This window comes from Argopecten irradians, chromosome 9 (genome assembly GCF_041381155.1).
Source record: "Argopecten irradians isolate NY chromosome 9, Ai_NY, whole genome shotgun sequence".
NCBI lineage: Eukaryota > Metazoa > Mollusca > Bivalvia > Pectinida > Pectinidae > Argopecten > Argopecten irradians.
Window position 1 is genome coordinate 33,609,498 of NC_091142.1, and position 15,210 is coordinate 33,624,707.

A 15,210-nucleotide genomic window follows, 5' to 3' on the forward strand; every position below is an offset into this window, starting at 1 on the left:
GATAGAGAAAAAAATAATATAATGAGATCTTTACACCATTTACAAAGTCATTTCTTTGGGATGAAACAGATCAATTTTATAACAAATACTCATCGAATTATTAATTGGTAGCCATTGTGTTTATGACACAGGAACAGTCAATCAATTGCCTGCCTATTTCAACCCTTGCTCTATGTGTTAATCCAACATCATTCCACTTTCACAAGGATATGTGAAGGTTTTGCTAAATTTGTTTCATTCCATCAAATTTAGCATGCTTTTAAAGCAGAACAGATCTACAAAACTAATTGGACACAGGGAAAGATATGGTAGATATAGCATCATTCCAAAGTAAGGTTTTTAAACTTTTTCATTCCATCACTGCTTTTAAAGCATTACCCAACGATAGCGCTAACTGTTTATTGATTAAATTTTTGTTAGGGAAGTTTTTTGATGGATGAGTCATGTATCATACAGTTTTTTCAGGGAGCATCAGATATTCTGGTGACGGCTTTATCATTGTACAGAGTCCCAAGCCGTCATGTACATTGCTACTAGAACACCAATCCAAGTTAATCATTCAATTCCAATATCCATATTTCAAATTTATCATTTGTATCAAGAGCATTCGTCATTGGCATATATCATTTCGTTAGAAGTTACACAATTTTATATTGCATTTATCTGACATCAAGTCAAATACTTGAAGCAATGCACATTTGTAATATCAGCTTTTAGGGGATTTAGTCAAAATTTTAATAAAGTTAGTAAAATAGCAACTTTTTTTCTTTCCGGTGTGACCTTGAATAATGTTGAAGGTCAATTATTCAGACCTTCATCTCTGCATGCTACACCGAAATATCAGATCATTGCTCATTATGAGAAATATATATATATGAATGTCGGTATCATACATTTGGAGACTGACATTGAGAACCTTGTATGAATGACAACTATATATTGGATTATTTGGTCCTGATATGTATTTGCTGTTCTATTGTGATCATTTTGATACCTCATTTGTCAACTACAGTTAAAAAATGTCAATGTTTTGACTATTTTTCAATTTTTAGTGAAATTTGAGATGGCAGCCATCTTGATGAAGTCATAACAGGAAGTTCATCCCAACTTATGCAATGTTAACATTTTGATTTGTGATCATTGGGTCATAGGGTTCAGAAAAATATTGGTTCGGAGGTCAGGGGGGGGGGGGGGGGGGGGGGGGTGCATGTGGGACCCTCATAGTCCTGGTGGGGGATGATATGGTCTATAAGTGTCGCCCTTGCGCTGACAACACAAAAACCAGCTATATAAAATCCATGTTGAACTTCTTGATATAATGCCGTAGCAACAATCATTCCATGCACCTGATGATGCTGTAAAAGGAAAGACTGCTTCAGCTTAAATTTTACATTGTTTAAATCTAAATGAGTATGCAGTTAATAACAGACATTCACTTGGACATGCCTTTGCCATGGTTTGAGCTCCTTGTTTTCTCTGTCCACTATTTCACTAATTGTGTGTTCTATGTCTCCAGTGATAACGGTTGATCATGATATTAGTGAAGCATGGTTTTCCATCAAAAACGTTAAGGTTTCTAAATTGCGGTATGTTTCCGATTCTGATAAACGGCAGAAATACTGAGTGTGCAACACCAATTTCTGATAGAAATATGCGGTACTGCTATATAGCAGGCGACAAAAACTTCAAGATAAACATCGGACAACAGCAAGGACCAAAATGAAACAGTTGATACATCAAAGGAAAATAAATAAAATCAATACGGAAAAACATAAAAGAAATTTCCTTATTTCTAATAATATACAGCAGATGCACTGATAGCAGTACTTAGGGCAGCCTTTTGGGAAGATTCAGACTAAAACAAATTTATAAAGCTAGAAGCTATTGACTACAGATACATGTACTTAAATGCAAAAATCTATACAACTTATAACAAACATCTAATACAAAGTTATCTTTATCCCAAAGGCAGAAATTTCAAATTTCATTACACAAATTTCTCCAGCTCACAATAGGTTTGTAGAGATAAGCAAATGCTTTGTCCTGAACATTTATTTGTCATAAAGAGTTCAGAAAAGAATAATTGCAGCATTAGAGACAGAGAGTGCAGAAAACTAAATGGTATCACTCCTAGCCATTGGTAGATTTGTAACCATGGTTACCATTGAATAACAATGTTTTCTTTGGTACCAACTGTATACCATTGGTACCAACTATATACCATTGGAAACAACTCCATTGATGTGATGTTAAGGTCACTTGACATTGAAACAGTTCCATTGATGTGATGTCAAGGTCACACAGACAAGAGAAGCAGTTCCATTGATATAAAGTTAAGTTCACACAAACAGCTCCATTTATGTAAGGTCAAGGTCAATCAGTGAAATAGCTCCATTGATATACAAGTAAGGTCAAGGTCACACAAGAAAACAGCTTCACTGATGTAAAGTCAAGGTTATGCAGGCTAACAGCTCCATTCATGAAAGGTCAAGGTCATGAAGGATAACAGCTCTATTTATATGTAAGGTCAAGTTTACACAGGGAAACCATTCCATTCATGCAAGGTCAATGTCATGCAGTATAACAGCTCAATTGAAGCTAGATCAAGGAAAACAAAAGGTCAAGGCCATGCAGACTAACAACTCCATTTTGGTAAAAGGTCAAGGTTACACAGGACAACAGCTCCATTAATGTAAGGTCAAGGTCATGAAGACTAATAGCTCCATTAATGTAAGGTCAATGTGATGAAACAGTTCCATTCATATGAGGTCAAGATCATGCCGGCAAACAGCTCTATTGATGCAAGGTAAAGGTCAGACAGAGAAACAGCTCAATTGATGTAAGATCAAGGTCACTCATTGAAACCAACTCCATTGATGTAAGGTCAAGGTCACAGAGAACAACACAATCTCATTTATATTCAATCTCATTCATTTCTCACAAATATTTACTTAGTTACGAAACAAAATATTTAATAGGAACATTTCCATTTTATAAGTTTATGAATTATTGTAATTGCTTCCATCTTAAATCCTTTTTCTGAAGACCTAACCCTTTACAGACCAACTGTTACCATGTTTTCTGTATACACCCGCTGACCCGATTGCCCCCACTCACCTGAACTTCTACTTTTACATTAGACATATAAATCACTAGAGAAGAGTTCCAACACTATGTCGGATCTTCCTCCTTATCAATTGTATTCCACAACAACAGACACAAGTCAGATTTACTAATCTCTCACCTTTACTTCTATCCAATAATCGAGGAGAAACAAAGACATAGGTAATTGTACATTACACACTTAACTTTCCTTCCAGCCTGCCTCAGCACCAATTAAACTTAACAAGTGTCTAATTTTTCACAGGTAGCATTTCTGTTCAGAGTAGTTCCAAAACTAAGACAAATTGTGTCATTTTTCACAGGTGAGAAGGTGGTGGGGTAGGTGTACTCAGACATCATTTGGCATTGGTTTGACCAGCCAGTGTCAGATGTGGGGGATGGGAAAACCCTCTACATGGAATGTGAATAACAATATAACATATATATCACTCTAAACAGGAATCTGAAATGGCCTACAACATGGTGCTGCCCACAACATTCAGTAAATGGAATGAACCCAAAATATCTCTCCTCTGTTGTGGCGAGGCATGTATCAGTGTTGTAGAGCCACATCCAGTTTGACAGTAATGTACAGAAAGCTACTCTTCAGCTATTTTTGTTGTAAAGTTTGCATAACTGGTTATAACCTCTGTAATGCCAGATAAACCAGCTTAGCCATGACTTCAAATGTACTGCAGAAATGATTACCAAAGATTTCTCACCATCAATCTGCAACATTTATATTCTAAACCTACTACCATTACCTATCCTCTGTAAATGTATTCAAGTTTTCACCTTGACTTTTAACTCACTGACCTTTGATCAACTATTTTAAGTCTTCAATAAAATCATATTTTGATTGATTTTTAAGTTTGCCTTTTTTTTAATCAATCATCTTTTCAAAAATGAATCATCAATTATACTTTGAAATCAAATTATCTTACTAAAATTGTTTCAAATATATGGTTTCAGGTAAGATGTAATCTGTCATAATAACTGAGTAGTGACATCAGTTATCAATAAATTCAAACATCTAAAATCAGTTTTATGAGTACTTAAAAAGTAATCTTAATACATCTCAATAAGATTGTAATGTACACTTTAACATTTCTCAATCAAAGAAGACTATATTCTCGGTCATTTCCCATTCATATATTAGATTGTCTAAGACACTATTCACTTAGTACAAAGTATATAGACAACCTGTTTTAATGTGGAACAGGGGAGATAAGCCAACATAAAGATAGTGACTTGAGTGATATAAAATGAGTTACACAACAAGATGAACATTTTTTATGACCTGATTAAGAAATATAGAGGTGTATCTGTAGTAATGTTGGAATGCAGTATAGCCAAGTCATACATCCCCAGAGTCTACACAAATCAATAATCTATTTATAGCAATAGTGCACAAAGCATCAACACTAATCATGCCTTTTGAAAGCTCCAAGATTTCTAAATGTCAGATTCTTTTTTCAATTTAAATTCAGGTTATGTACTTTACTGCTTTCAGTTTTCAATTTTAACAATTTCAGGATTCTTTTTTGCTTCTTAAACAAACATTTTAAAAATAAATGAATCCTATGAAGTAGTACAATGACTGTCATGTTATTTCATTTCTGCTTAAATCCAAAAGAATGGAAAATTACTGAATGAACCAGAATCCATCTCAAAGTACTTTGGATCTATTTTTATGTGATATAATTTACAACTGGACAAAAGTCAAAAGGACAAATGTTCCTTGTACCTGTGCTATAGATATAGATACCAATAAACATTATGGCATGGTTAATATATCCAAATCCTGTCGACTTGTTTTACTGAAATACATTTTTTTTGCATATTGTGCCAAAATTTACAAGCTATACAACAATTTAAGAGTCAAAAGGAAAATCTATAAGGTTAGACCTGATGCATACACACTTTTTATCCACTCAGTTAAATATTTAAGGGCCATGCAATACCTATATGAGGCGGTTGTTTAATAAATTATAACAAATCAAATGGAATTGAGAATTTCTCTCAAACAATACACTTGGTGTTTGGGGAGTTAACTGGCGATTTTTTTTTCTCTTTAGTTGTTTTTGTTTTTTATTTATTTGTTGTTTTTATAATTTTATATTTGAAAAGAGTCTTGAAGACACTACGTCACTACCATTTTCAAAATCAGACATAAAACATACATTTCTTAAAGACAAAATTGTCATGCCTCCATAAGATTTCCTGGACATGACAATACCGTAGGTTACTGACTGCCTATATAGATATACACACCTTCCCTATACACCCCACTCCCCATTGTTCTCCCTCTGCCTATTGTGTCTGTGAGTACATTTCAGTACCTGGGTTCTAGGACCAGTAAAGGACTTACCTGTAGCTCTATACTTGTGAATACTTTTCTGTGTTAGTCTACCATTGCCCATGTCTGAAACTTAATTACCACCAGCCCCCACCTTATTGCCTCCATCCTGCCCCCTGCCCCACCACCTCCGGCATACCCATGCACTGCCCCACCCCTCTATAGTATTATACTCCATACAACTTCCTGGCTGTAATGGGGTAGGAGAAGAGGCGGTGGGGTGGTGAAGTGTCATTTGTTGATATATTCCTGAAGAATTAAAACTTTTCCTTACAATACTTTTAAGTTGCTTTTCAGCTATCAAATGATATTTTAACCAAATTAACATTAATTAATGAAGCTTTTTGATGTTCATTTATACAAATGCATCTTTTTTATTGCATTGCCTTTTTAAAAAAAGAGGTCCAAGTGGCCTTAACGATAACCCTTGTCTAAAGAAGATTTTAACTTATTTCAACCTGTGACATTGAATTAAGTCAAGGTCATTCATTTAAACCAACTTGGTAGCCCTCCATACCAGTCTACCCAGTCTACAAGTGCAGACACCAAAGAACCCGTAAACAATGTGACGTCATCGAAAAATAAACATTTTAAAAATAAATGAATCCTATGAACTGATACAATGACTGTTATGTTATTTCATATAAAGAATGGATAATTACTGAATGACCCAGAATCCATCTCAAAGTACTTTGGATATATTTTTATGTGATATAATTTGCCATCGCCATTTACATGACAATGTCAAAAGGACAAATGCTCCTTGTACCTGTGCTATAGATACCAATAAACATAATGGCATGGTTAATATATCCAAACCCTGTGGACTTGTTTTTCTGAAATATGTTTTTTTGCATATATTTATAATTATACTGTATCATATTCTAGTGACGTCTAACATAGGCTGTACACTTTATTATACTGTATAAATTCTGGTGACCACTGACGTTACAGGCTGTACACTTTATTATACTGTATCAATTCTGGTGACCACTAACGTAGGCTGTACACTTTATTATACTGTATCAATTCTGGTGACCACTAACGTAGGCTGTACACTTTATTATACTGTATCAATTCTGGTGACCACTAACGTAGGCTGTACACTTTATTATACTGTATCAATTCTGGTGACCACTAACGTAGGCTGTACACTTTATTATACTGTATCAATTCTGGTGACCACTAACGTAGGCTGTACACTTTATTATACTGTATCAATTCTGGTGACCACTAACGTAGGCTGTACACTTTTTTATACTGTATAAATTCTCTGGGTATTTGTTCATTCACGTAGGCTGTACACTTTATTATACTGTATCAATTCTGGTGACCACTAACGTAGGCTGTACACTTTATTATACTGTATCAATTCTGGTGACCACTAACGTAGGCTGTACACTTTATTATACTGTATCAATTCTGGTGACCACTAGCGTAGGCTGTACACTTTATTATACTGTATCAATTCTGGTGACCACTAACGTAGGCTGTACACTTTATTATACTGTATCAATTCTGGTGACCACTAACGTAGGCTGTACACTTTATTATACTGTATCAATTCTGGTGACCACTAATGTAGGCTGTACACTTTATTATACTGTATCAATTCTGGTGACCACTAACGTAGGCTGTACACTTTATTATACTGTATCAATTCTGGTGACCACTAGCGTAGGCTGTACACTTTATTATACTGTATCAATTCTGGTGACCACTAACGTAGGCTGTACACTTTATTATACTGTATCAATTCTGGTGACCACTAACGTAGGCTGTACACTTTATTATACTGTATCAATTCTGGTGACCACTAACGTAGGCTGTACACTTTATTATACTGTATCAATTCTGGTGACCACTAACGTAGGCTGTACACTTTATTATACTGTATCAATTCTGGTGACCACTAACGTAGGCTGTACACTTTATTATACTGTATCAATTCTGGTGACCACTGACGTAGGCTGTACACTTTATTATACTGTATCAATTCTGGTGACCACTAACGTAGGCTGTACACTTTATTATACTGTATCAATTCTGGTGACCACTAACGTAGGCTGTACACTTTATTATACTGTATCAATTCTGGTGACCACTAACGTAGGCTGTACACTTTATTATACTGTATCAATTCTGGTGACCACTAACGTAGGCTGTACACTTTATTATACTGTATCAATTCTGGTGACCACTAACGTAGGCTGTACACTTTATTATACTGTATCAATTCTGGTGACCACTAACGTAGGCTGTCTGTACACTTTATTATACTGTATCAATTCTGGTGACCACTAACGTAGGCTGTACACTTTATTATACTGTATCAATTCTGGTGACCACTAACGTAGGCTGTACACTTTATTATACTGTATCAATTCTGGTGACCACTAGCGTAGGCTGTACACTTTATTATACTGTATCAATTCTGGTGACCACTAACGTAGGCTGTACACTTTATTATACTGTATCAATTCTGGTGACCACTAACGTAGGCTGTACACTTTATTATACTGTATCAATTCTGGTGACCACTGACGTAGGCTGTACACTTTATTATACTGTATCAATTCTGGTGACCACTAACGTAGGCTGTACACTTTATTATACTGTATCAATTCTGGTGACCACTAACGTAGGCTGTACACTTTATTATACTGTATCAATTCTGGTGACCACTAACGTAGGCTGTACACTTTATTATACTGTATCAATTCTGGTGACCACTAACGTAGGCTGTACACTTTTTTAATACTGTATAAATTCTCTGGGTATTTGTGACCACTAACGTAGGCTGTACACTTTATTATACTGTATCAATTCTGGTGACCACTAACGTAGGCTGTACACTTTATTATACTGTATCAATTCTGGTGACCACTAACGTAGGCTGTACACTTTATTATACTGTATCAATTCTGGTGACCACTAACGTAGGCTGTACACTTTATTATACTGTATCAATTCTGGTGACCACTAACGTAGGCTGTACACTTTATTATACTGTATCAATTCTGGTGACCACTGACGTAGGCTGTACACTTTATTATACTGTATCAATTCTGGTGACCACTAGCGTAGGCTGTACACTTTATTATACTGTATATCAATTCTGGTGACCACTAACGTAGGCTGTACACTTTATTATACTGTATCAATTCTGGTGACCACTAGACGTAGGCTGTACACTTTATTATACTGTATCAATTCTGGTGACCACTAGCGTAGGCTGTACACTTTATTATACTGTATCAATTCTGGTGACCACTAACGTAGGCTGTACACTTTATTATACTGTATCAATTCTGGTGACCACTAACGTAGCTGTACACTTATTATACTGTATCAATTCTGGTGACCACTAACGTAGGCTGTACACTTTATTATACTGTATCAATTCTGGTGACCACTAGCGTAGGCTGTACACTTTATTATACTGTATCAATTCTGGTGACCACTAACGTAGGCTGTACACTTTATTATACTGTATCAATTCTGGTGACCACTAACGTAGGCTGTACACTTTATTATACTGTATCAATTCTGGTGACCACTAACGTAGGCTGTACACTTTATTATACTGTATCAATTCTGGTGTAGCCACTAATATTCTGTGCCATAGGCTGTACACTTATTATACTGTATCAACTGGTGACCACTACTAGCTGTACACTTTATTATACTGTATCAATTCTGGTGACCACTACGTAGGCTGTACACTTTATTATACTGTATCAATTCTGGTGACCACTACGTAGGCTGTACACTTTATTAATATCAATTTGGTGACCACTAACAGCTAACTTTATACTAAATTCTGCACTACTGTGTAATTTTCATTCTGCAGCTGTCAACTGTAATTATATATTTATTAACATTCAGATGGCGCCCACAAACACCTGTAAATCTATATCATTTATTAACATTCAGATGGCGCCCACAAACACCTGTAAATCTATATCATTTATTAACATTCAGATGGCGCCCACAAACACCTGTAAATCTATATCATTTATTAACATTCAGATGGCGCCCACAAACACCTGTAAATCTATATCATTTATTAACATTCAGATGGCGCCCACAAACACCTGTAAATCTATATCATTTATTAACATTCAGATGGCGACCCACAAACACCTGTAAATCTATATCATTTATTCATTCAGATGGCGGCCCACAAACACCTGTAAATCTATATCATTTATTAACATTCAGATGGCGGCCCACAAACACCTGTAAATCTATATCATTTATTAACATTCAGATGGCGACCCACAAACACCTGTAAATCTATATCATTTATTAACATTCAGATGGCGGCCCACAAACACCTGTAAATCTATATCATTTATTAACATTCAGATGGCGACCCACAAACACCTGTAAATCTATATCATTTATTAACATTCAGATGGCGACCCACAAACACCTGTAAATCTATATCATTTATTAACATTCAGATGGCGGCCCACAAACACCTGTAAATCTATATCATTTATTAACATTCAGATGGCGCCACAAACACCTGTAAATCTATATCATTTATTAACATTCAGATGGCGGCCCACAAACACCTGTAAATCTATATCATTTATTAACATTCAGATGGCGGCCCACAAACACCTGTAAATCTATATCATTTATTAACATTCAGATGGCGGCCCACAAACACCTGTAAATCTATATCATTTATTAATATTCAGATGGCGACCCACAAACACCTGTAAATCTATATCATTTATTAACATTCAGATGGCGACCCACAAACACCTGTAAATCTATATCATTTATTAACATTCAGATGGCGGCCCACAAACACCTGTAAATCTATATCATTTATTAACATTCAGATGGCGGCCCACAAACACCTGTAAATCTATATCATTTATTAATATTCAGATGGCGACCCACAAACACCTGTAAATCTATATCATTTATTAACATTCAGATGGCGGCCCACAAACACCTGTAAATCTATATCATTTATTAAATTCAGATGGCGCCCACAAACACCTGAAATCTATATCATTTATTAATATTCAGATGGCGACCCACAACACCTGTAAATCTATATCATTCAGATGGCGACCCACAAACACCTGTAAATCTATATCATTTATTAACATTCAGATGGCGGCCCACAAACACCTGTAAATCTATATCATTTATTAACATTCAGATGGCGGCCCACAAACACCTGTAAATCTATATCATTTATTAACATTCAGATGGCGACCCACAAACACCTGTAAATCTATATCATTTATTAACATTCAGATGGCGACCCACAAACACCTGTAAATCTATATCATTTATTAACATTCAGATGGCGGCCCATAAACACCTGTAAATCTATATCATTTATTAACATTCAGATGGCGGCCCACAAACACCTGTAAATCTATATCATTTATTAACATTCAGATGGCGACCCACAAACACCTGTAAATCTATATCATTTATTAACATTCAGATGGCGACCCACAAACACCTGGAAATCTATATCATTTATTAATATTCAGATGGCGACCCACAAACACCTGTAAATCTATATCATTTATTAACATTCAGATGGCGACCCACAAACACCTGTAAATCTATATCATTTATTAACATTCAGATGGCGACCCACAAACCCCTGGAAATCTATATCATTTATTAATATTCAGATGGCGACCCACAAACAACTGTAAATCTATATCATCTATTAATATTCAGATGGCGACCCACAAACACCTGTAAATCTATATCATTTATTAACATTCAGATGGCGGCCCACAAACACCTGTAAATCTATATCATTTATTAACATTCAGATGGCGACCCACAAACACCTGTAAATCTATATCATTTATTAACATTCAGATGGCGACCCATAAACACCTGGAAATCTATATCATTTATTAACATTCAGATGGCGACCCACAAACACCTGGAAATCTATATCATTTATTAACATTCAGATGGCGGCCCACAAACACCTGTAAATCTATAACCATATCAGGCCGTTTTAGTAATCCTAAGGTTTCCTGTCTCCAGAGGACTCATTTAAATCATAAACTTGGCATTTGAGGAGTTTATCAATGATTTTTTTATTTTTTTTTTATTTTTTTCAATTTTTAGGTCACCTGAGACGAAGTCTCAAGTGACCTATTCTAATCGCCTTTTGTCCGTCGTCGTCCGTCCGTCGTGCGTCGTGCATCGTATGTCCATAAACAATTTACATTTTCGACTTCTTCTCCAAAACCGCTGAAGCAATTTCAATGAAATTTTTGCACAAACCTTCTAAGGCATAAGGCCAATCAAAATTGTGAATTATATGGTCCCCACCCCCCAGGGAGCTATGGGAGGGGCCAAAAGGGGTAAAATTGACTAAAATTTCAAAAATCTTCTTCTCCACTTACAGATGTGATGGAATTAAATACTCTTCATAGATAGAAAGTCCTAAGGTCCTTTACAAAAATTGTGAATTATATGACCCTGGGGTCTCAGGTTTCCCCTGGGGAGGGGGTTAAGTTTACTATAGTTTATATAGGGAAAACACATTTTTGAGTATTATTTGATCATTTGTAATAGGAAATGAGTCAAATATTGTCAGAATTATCAGTATGAGATGGCCATTGAATCCTATTAACCAATTTACCATGACTGATCCTCAGGGGCCTTAGGGGCGGGGTCAAAAGGGGTCAAATAGGCTATAATTTCAAAAATCTTCTTCTGAAATTCTGGAACTGATAGAATCACATACTCTTCATAGATGGAAAGGTCTTAAGGTAATTACGTGTTTTATGAAAATTGTGAATTATATGACCCTGGGGTCTCACGTTTCCCTCTGGGGAGGGGGTCAAGTTTACTATAGCTTATATAGAGAAAACACATTAATGAGCATTTTTTGCTCAATTTTCATAGGAAATGAGTCAAACTTGTTTAGAATTATTAGCCTGAGATAACATTTTAATATTATATCTATGTTGGTCCTGGTCAACCCCCTCGGGGCAGAGGTGTGGGGCCAAAATTAAAAGGGGCAAATAGGCTAAAACTTTAAAAATCTTCTTCTTAAATACTGGAAATGGTAGAATCAAATACTCTTCATGGATGGACAGGTCTTAAGGTGTTTTATGAAAATTGTGAATTACATCACCCTTGGGTCTCAGGTTTCCCCCTGGGGAGGGGGTTAAGTTTACTGTAGTTTATATAGGGAAAACACATTTTTGAGCATTATTTAGTCATTATAATAGGAAATTTATAGTCAATTGTTGTCAGAATTATCCCTATGTGATGGCCATTGAATCTTATTACCAAATTTTCCATGACTGATCCCCAGGGGCCTTAGGGCGGGGCCAAAACAGGTAAAATAGGCTAAAACTTCAAAAATCTTCTTCTGAAATTCTGGAACTGGTAGAATCAAATACTCTGCATAGATGGAAAGGTCTTAAAGTCCTTTACAAAAATTGTGAATAATATTACCCTGGGGTCTCATGTTTCCCTTCTGGGGAGGGGGTCAAGTTTACTATAGTTTATATAGGAAAAACACATTTAGGAACATTATTTGCTTAGTTTTCATAGGAAATTAGTCAATCTGGGTTAGAATTATTAGCCTGAGATAGCATTTTAACATCATATCCAAATTGGTCCTGGCTGACCCCCAGGGGCCAGAGGGGTGGGGCCAAAAGGGGTCAAAATGGATAACATTTCAAAAATCTTACTTCTGAATTCACAGATTTGATGTAACCAAATAATCTTCATAGATTAAAAAGTCAAATTTATAAAATCACTGACTGACTTCAAGGGCCTGATGGGCAAATATATAGTGTTTATATGCATGTCTTTGTTTCATTCTGTATCTGATATCAGGTGACCGCTAAGGCCCATGGGCCTCTTGTTATTTTTTTATAATTTTTTATTTGAAAAAAGTTGAAAAGAGCCTTGAAGACACTTATGTCAGATATAAAATATACATTTGTAAAATTCCATTCCTCCATAAGAAATCCTGGACATGAGAATAGGTTACTGACTGCCTATATAGATATACACACCTCCCCTATACACCCCACTCCCCATTGTTCTCCCTCTACCTTTTGTGTCTGTGAGTACATTTCAGTACCTGGGTTCTAGGACCAGTAAAGGACTTACCTGTAGCTCTATACTTGCGAGTACTTTTCTGTGTTAGTCTACCATTACCCATCGTAAGAAGTACAAGGATTTTGGTTGTGGGAAAAGATAATTTGACTGTATGATCCAATGTTTTCGTTAGGAAGCTCTCTTCAACGATTGGAAGACAAAAAAGGAGCCGGGGGGTAAGCTAATATGCAAAGAAATTGTCTGAAACTTAATTACCACCAACCCCACCTTATTGCCTCCATCCTGCCCCCTACCCCACCACCTCCGACATACCCATGCACTGCCCCACCCCCCACAGTCATTCTATAAGTATTATACTCCATACAACTTCCTGGCTGTAATGGGGTAGGGTGGAGGGGTGGCGTGGGGTTTTGTTTCACTTAATGTTGACAGTCTTTATAACTTCATTAATTTCCAAATGTCATTTGTTGATATATTCCTGAACTTTTAAGTTGCTTTTAAGCTAACATATGGTATTTTAACCAAGTAACATTAATTAATGAAGCCTTTTGATGTTCATTTATACAAATGCAGTTTTTTTTTTATTGCATTGCCTTTTTAAACAAGAGGTCCAAGGGGCCTTAACAATAACCCTTGGGTGTTAACAAGAATTTGATTAAAGATTTTAACTTATTTGACCCCTGTGACGTTGAATGAACTTGGTAGCCCTTCATCCTAGTCTACCAGTCTACAAGTGCATGCAGACACCATAGAACCTGTAAACAATGTTACGTCATCAAAATGTGTCACATTGAACATTGTATAACATGTGTAACTTACATGATATAAGTACTGTAACGATAAACCATGGGACAACATATCACAGTATAAACTACACGGTTCGGTTCACAGTGTTTTTTTCTTATATCACGGTACGCCCCACCAATTTCGGATCGGGCGAAATCCCGATTTTTTATAAGTATCTCCCCACAAACAAACATAACAGCACTTTAAATACCCGGAGACATTATAGAATTAAAAGAACCTTCCGCAACTTGAAATCACACATATGGAAGTATTTTAGATTCAGTATTATTGAAAAAGAAGGGGTAAAAACGACAGTGAAAGAGTAGATTTTACTTTTTGACATAGATTAATTTTTTAATACACATTGTGATACATATCGTATTGTGTGACAAGTATCGCAATATGTATTGTATCGTGGGGGAGGCGTATTGTTGCAGCACTTAAATGAATATACCAATAAGCAATAAAATGAAGCACAACAATGCAATCCTGATGCAAAGTTACTGACAAACCATTTCCATATTCAAACTCATTCAAAATATTATAGATATTAGGCAGCAAACAGTTCTAACTAGAACTGGGACTAGGGAGGGGGGTGGGGAGGATATAATAATTATCTATTGAATGACTAATAGGCAAATTTAGTTATTGCAATACTATTGCTATTCTTATTGGTCATTAAATCCTGATTGGCCATCAAAGGGGAACTAGACCTTATTTATGGTCACGCAATCCCAATTGTCTAGCTAATACAGACTACAATTGCAATAGTATTGCATTCTGAATTCTATTAAATTCAGTCTATGAATCAGACTCCATGTCGTACATCTGATGCAGTGTTCGTTTAGAGTTACTTCCCTTTGCTGTGTCAG

General features: G+C 35.8%; 1 protein-coding gene across 7 annotated transcripts in view; it reads left to right on the forward strand.

The window, feature by feature from the left end:
• LOC138332125 (lactose-binding lectin l-2-like) overlaps positions 1-15,210 on the forward strand; it is a 387,766-nt gene that overhangs the window by 178,715 nt on the left and 193,841 nt on the right. The gene's annotated exons all lie outside the window — the stretch shown is intronic.